We start from the raw sequence: 6,000 nt of genomic DNA on the forward strand, positions 1-6,000 counted from the left end.
AAAGAAACCCAGTTTTAGATGAGGCGGGGCTATAATCTGGTTCTTATGACACAGCAAGTACTTTGAACCAATCACATCAGTTCTATAAAAACAATGACTTTTCCTCATGGAACTCATCTGATATGGCCACGCCCACACAGTCCTGTCACATAGTCTAGACTCTAGACAAGTTTTATAATAATTCTGAACATTCATTTTCAATCAGATATTTGTAAACGCTTACGACAGCCAACTCTTATATATCATATATGGATATTTTCCTATTTTAGACCAGGATTCCAGAGGCTCTCATACAATAGTCAATCATTACTGCGAGCATAAAAGCCGGGGGAGTATAATGTAACACCGTTTGCCCCATTCTTTTCTCCTAAACTCTGTTATGAGGCGAACACAGCGGCCTGCAGTGAAGTCTGAAGACATAAAGACTAAAGAGCAGGTTCAGCTCATGTACTGTAATGGATAACTGAACCAGACGTGATGGAGCGACATCACAACAGGCCTGTCAACGCTCGGCTGCTACTGTGCCGAGAGAGCGGAGGGAATGAAACGCACATGGGGAATGCTTGGCTGGGTTTGATGGTTAAATGAGTCGGGGTTTCATTGGATTTGTGTTCAAGGTTTTTTTTTTTGTTGTTGCTCTGATGCCCATTGGATGACTACTACACTATGAAATAGTCTTATGGCCATGGGAAAGAGAAAAAAAAAGTAATTTTAAAAGTTGAACCTAAACACATAGACACATAGAGAGCAATGTCATTAGTCGAGCTTGGAGGATGTTTGGTTTCAGTAAAAATGAGGTTGTAGCCATAGATAGTAAATAATAGGTTGTAGCCCATTGTCTGCCTTACGAGGATAACAAAGATGAATTGATTGTGTTTTTACTAATGGTTTGCTTATGAGTTATTGATATCAGAAGAGTAAGAATCCGTCAAAATCTTTCCAACTTCACCGCAGCCTTGAAACATTTCAGACTTTATTCACAGAGTTGTATTTCAAGTTAATTCTTGACATTTTGAGTTATTTTCTTGACATTTCGACAAGTGCATAGTGGAAAAGAAAAAGAAAAAAAACTTCCTCTCATTTGTTCCTTTCCAGTGGCCTTAATACACTTCCGTACAGCACAGGGGAAAGTTAAGTTAAGAGAGAGAAAAACCAAACAAAAGCCGCTCTCAGTCTCTCCGCCATGCTTCACAAAACAGGACATTCCTAGTTGAGGTCAGAGCTTTTTTCTCATCCAAGCCTCCTGGGACAGAACAAATCTTTCCACAAAGTTGGATCGTTTAAACTTAAAGGTAAACACTGCTGCATCCATCCTGCTCATCTTTCATTTTTGCTCTACAGACGCACATTAAAAAAAACAACATATATGATCTAATGAAAATATATGTTCTGCTGAGATAGCACGGGAGATATTTAGATAATGTTATAGTCCCACCAGAACTTCCCAATCTTTTGTTTACCTCTGGACCCTCTGAGATGAGAGGAAGCATGTTATCTGTTCCCTTCTGTTGTCCTTCCTGTGCTCATTCACTGAACCCTGCACTTCAATTCCTTTAGAAAAGCAGGAAGTAGCAGGAACACTCAAAACTCTCTTTAACACTCTTTAAAGGTGGAGTCTGTGGTTATGGAGAGTGCTTGTTGTAAAAATAATGTTGTCAAAATCAGTGAATATAAAATCCTCATAATCCACTGCCTGTACTGTGTATGCACTGAATTAAATCCAGTGTTAATACACAGCCTAGGCTCTGTAAACTGGCATGTTGCTAGCTACAATGGACCCCCTTTGTTTGAAAACCCTTTCTTCACACACCTGTTTAATGAGCCTAGAATTAACACCAGATTTTCTTTTCCAGCGTGCACACAGTACGTGGATTGTGACTAAAAAAGTGATTTTGACAACAAGCATTCTCCAGAATCACTGACTCCACCTTTAACCTCTAAGAAACATACACCATAGAAAATGGACACCAGACTACTGTGTATGTAATAATAATCAGCTTCCACACGATTGCCTTTCAGATGACACAGTGCACGGTGCTAAAATCAGTCAACTCATCAGCTCCTCATTTGAGACAATAAGTCACGGCCTGCTAACACTGCTGTCCTGATGCAAAAGAAAAGCACAGCACTAAAGACACTCTAACCAATCAGTGAAGCGATGTAGATGTGCATGCCAAACTACCCCCCCCCAAACACACACAAGGGAGCCTCCAGACAGGAAGTGGAATGGAACTGATGTCTTCTTGATTGTCATAATGTCATCAGGCTGAGTAAACAGGTCTTTAGCCCCGGAGAGAGAGATCAAGGGAATAAGCCATAAGCAGGGGCCTGTTGGACTTAAAGGTGGAGTCAGCGATTCTGGAGGATGCTTGTTGTCAAAAAATCACTTCTTAGTCAAAATCAGTGAATATCTCCTCATGATCCGCTTACCTGTCTGTCTGCTAAAAAAATCAGGTGTTTTTCATAGACAGCCTAGGCTCTGTAAACTGGAATGTGTCTAGCTACGGTGGGACCCCTTTTGTTTGCATACCCGTTGTCAAAATCAATTCTTAGTGAAAATCAGTGAATATCTCCTCATGATCCGCTAACCGCTGTGTGTGCACTGAAAACAAATTGGATGTTCATAGACAGCCTATGCTCTGTAAACAGGTATGGTGGGAGTCGGGACCCCTTTGGTCAACACTAGATTTGTTTTCCAGCATGCACAGGACAGACAGGTAGTGGATATTTATTTATTTATTTATTATTCTTTCGGACAATTCCACCAATACACAATTTTCTCTTTCATATCTTCATACATCTTACTTTGTGTTGTCCGAAGGGTGACGGAAGAAGCCAAAGGCTTATCAGGTCCCGCCCCCATTTTTATCAGATTCGGATTTAGATACACAGATACACAGTTATTGTTTCAGAAAATTATAAAAAAAAAAAAAAAAAAAAAAACACTTAAAAAAATAAGAAAAAAACAAACAAACAGACGCGTGTTTTCAACACGCGGTCAATGGCATTTAGAGACCAACTTAGCAGTTCTCAGCTCAGTTCAGTTTGTCTGTGTCAATGCATATTGATTTTGACAAAGAGTGAATTTGACAACAAGGCATTCTCCAGAATCGCTGAGTCCACCTTTAAATGTCTTGAGGTGAAGCCGACAGAGGTGGCAGCAGCTGAAGAGGGGCGTCTTGAGTAACAGTGTGTTAGACAAAGCTGTGTGTGTGATTGTGTCCATTCTGCCCAGGCTGATGATAGGAAGAGAACAGAGGAGAGGGCGGACAAAACAAGTGCTGTATAATCAGCAGTGGGCTGGAGCGTGTGATGAGCCGCAGACCTAGCCAGAGCTGAGTGTGTACACAAGCAAACACACGCACACGCGCAAGCACACGCACACACACACACACACACACACGCAAGCACACACACACACGTATACAGCTACAGCCTCATAAATATGACTGTGCTGAGAAAATGCTGCAATAAATTGTGATATTTATTTTCGTGATATCTGTATGGTTTTCCAGCTCCAGAAATGGACATTCAGCCATACATACACACACTAACACATGTAACCACTGGACCGTCTTGTTTTGTTCTAGAAGCACAACAACAGAATCAGAATCAGATTCTCTCACTCCACCTCCCTCTCTCTCACTCCCCCTCCTTCCTCTCTCTCTCTCCCTCCCTCTCTCTCCCTCCCTCCCTCCCCGTCTCTCCTCCTCCCTCTCTCTCCCTCCCTCTCTCCCCCTCTCCCTCTCTCTCCCCCTCTCTCCCTCCCCTCCCCTCCCTCCCTCTCTCTCCCTCCCTCTCTCTCCCTCCCTACCCCCTCTCTCTCTCTCTCTCCCTCCCTCCCCCCCTCTCTCTCTCTGCACCACCACAGGCGTGTTTGCTCTCCTCCCTTTCTCATCCCTCTGTGAGATTTGCTCAATGTGTTTATGAGTCAGAGAAGGACCAGGATAAGCACATTTAGGGAGACAGGGACAGAATGACCACATCAACACTATGCAGCTGTGGAAAACGCCTTTTCATCACCATATGTTTTATGTATGTTGTAGACACCACTAAAGTTATAAAATCTAAATGTATCTTTAAATCTTCAACAATAGCAGTGGAGGCAGATGGAAGGTGGCTTATACCACTGCCTTAAATCTCCAGTCGTATGCTTGTTCAGTAGGTCAGGGTGTAACATTTTGGCTTATAGCTCATCATCATGAAACTTTGCCATTGGATTACTTAATTGATGTAAGTGCTTCAGAAGTTGAGATCTCTGGTTCAGTATTGAAGAAATGTTGAGATAATGGCCGATACAGATGGTTGTATAGAAGAAATATACAGATGCAAACCGTTAGTGTTAGTGAAATAAACACCTCAATGGACATGTTGGACCTTTCTACTGTAGTGTGGAATAAGACATGGAGGCAAAATGTCTAAAAATCGCAAAATTGACCAATTGACCACCACAATCGTTCACATCATCCAGGACCAAGTTGATAAAATGAAAGAAGGAAGATGAGAGGATATGAGAGGTTATTCTTAGATTTAAGTGGGAGCAATGGGTGAAAATTAAAGCTAAAGGCCACAGTGAGCTAGCTGTAGATCAGAGCTTGGGTCCTTAGGTCTTGTTTTTTTCTGTCTACTTTGAAGCAACTTAATTCCACTTTAAAAAAGGTCAGGCGAAATAACTTTGACAGTAATTTGCTTCCGCGGTTTGTCGAGTTTCCAAATTAAACAGAGGTTAAGGGCAGGACTCTGAGAGCCAAGAGTGTGCCTTCAATTTAATGATGATATTAGGATGTATTAACGGTCCTGGTGCAAAACCAACACCCAGATGCACACCTTAAGATTAGATGTGCTAGAGCTTATTCAGCTCAGTAGACCTATAATGGAATTAGAATTCGGGAAACGTTGACTAGCCTCGAGGCCTGTGATCATATCATATTACTAATAAGGTTTAAAATAGATGATTCATCAAGATTTTGACAAGGGGGAGGGAAGAGAAGAGGGAGGGAAAGTGGATGTGGAAATATTCTAAAATGTATGTGTTTAGATTTATAAACCAGATGATGCTTCACACAGGGTAATAATATGGTAGTTTTGATTGGACCCCTCTATCATGATGTTGTCACTATCATGTCGAAGTATATTGGACTTGAATATCTAGAATTAGCAGATACATTTACCTTTGATGGTCCTCTTTGAGAGGGAATTTTGGGTATTTAGTTGTAATATTAATGGTAAAGATTAATAGGTCATATATGCCTATCTTGTGTGTCTGTCTCACAGACAGCCTTGGAGCCTGTTAGGAGACACTTAGGTCAGTTGTATAGATAAAATCTCATCTCCTTCTACTCCAGAATGTTATGGTTCACTGTGTTCAGTTCTGAACCAAAACATTGGTACGCTTGGTGCCCGAGCCGGGGAGGCGTTAGAGATAGCGCGAGGTTAAGAATTGAAGTGCAAGTCACAACTGAGTTGACCTCCAACCTTAACAGAACTTCCTGCACACTCTTGATTCAGACTGAATAAGCTCTGATTTTGATCCTAAATCTGATCAAATCAGTTATTTATTTATATAATTATCCAATATCAGAAATAGCCATTTGCCTCAGTGCGCTCCAGAGTCTGTGTACACAATACGACACCTTCTGCCCTTAGACCTTAAGCTCGACTGAGGAAAAACTCCCAGCTAAAAAGAACAGGGGAAAAAAGGGGATTTTTAACGGGATCTTGAATGCAACACAGACACACAAAAACACACAGAGATCCTCCAATACTAAGATATGCCACTGCCCCACCTTACAAGCATAAGTCAACCATCTCTCATTACTGACTCACCATGAGACGCAATATCATGTGTAAGTGTGAACTGTGAAACACCTGCTGCTATCTGGAGCAATAGCAGCAAGTCATATGGTGAGACAAAGAAAGAAGGGTGACAGGGAGGGAGTGGACGTTTGGGAAAAAAAGGGAGAGGCAGAGAGCAAGGAGAACACTCAGGAAAATAAGGTA

At 41.7% G+C, this 6,000-nt stretch overlaps 1 protein-coding gene across 1 annotated transcript in view; it reads right to left on the minus strand.

Annotated features, from left to right (window-relative positions):
• aplp2 (amyloid beta (A4) precursor-like protein 2) overlaps nt 1-6,000 on the minus strand; it is a 98,960-nt gene that overhangs the window by 48,692 nt on the left and 44,268 nt on the right. The gene's annotated exons all lie outside the window — the stretch shown is intronic.

Source organism: Ammodytes marinus (assembly GCF_949987685.1).
Source record: "Ammodytes marinus genome assembly, chromosome: 3".
Lineage (NCBI taxonomy): Eukaryota > Metazoa > Chordata > Actinopteri > Uranoscopiformes > Ammodytidae > Ammodytes > Ammodytes marinus.